The sequence below is a fragment of the Etheostoma spectabile genome, chromosome 2 (assembly GCF_008692095.1).
Source record: "Etheostoma spectabile isolate EspeVRDwgs_2016 chromosome 2, UIUC_Espe_1.0, whole genome shotgun sequence".
In the NCBI taxonomy this organism is placed as follows: Eukaryota; Metazoa; Chordata; class Actinopteri; order Perciformes; family Percidae; genus Etheostoma; species Etheostoma spectabile.
The window spans coordinates 21,786,625-21,786,866 of NC_045734.1; the positions used below are offsets into that span (position 1 = coordinate 21,786,625).

A 242-nucleotide genomic window follows, 5' to 3' on the forward strand; every position below is an offset into this window, starting at 1 on the left:
CAGGGACAAGATTGTAGACCTACACAAGTCTTTAATGGGCTACAAGACCATTGCCAAGCAACTTGGTGAGAAGGTGAAAGTCGGTGCAATTTTTCGCAAATGGAAGAAACACAAAAGAACTGTCAATCTCCCTCAGCTTGGGGCTCCATGCAAGATCTCACCTCATGGAGTTGCAATGATCATGAGAACAGAGAGGAATCAGCCCCGAACTACACGGGAGGATCTTGTCAATGATCTCAAGG

The 242-nt window shown here is 46.3% G+C and overlaps 1 protein-coding gene across 2 annotated transcripts in view; it reads right to left on the reverse strand.

Annotated features, from left to right (window-relative positions):
• Window positions 1–242, reverse strand: part of gcgrb (glucagon receptor b) — a 48,641-nt gene that overhangs the window by 10,864 nt on the left and 37,535 nt on the right. The gene's annotated exons all lie outside the window — the stretch shown is intronic.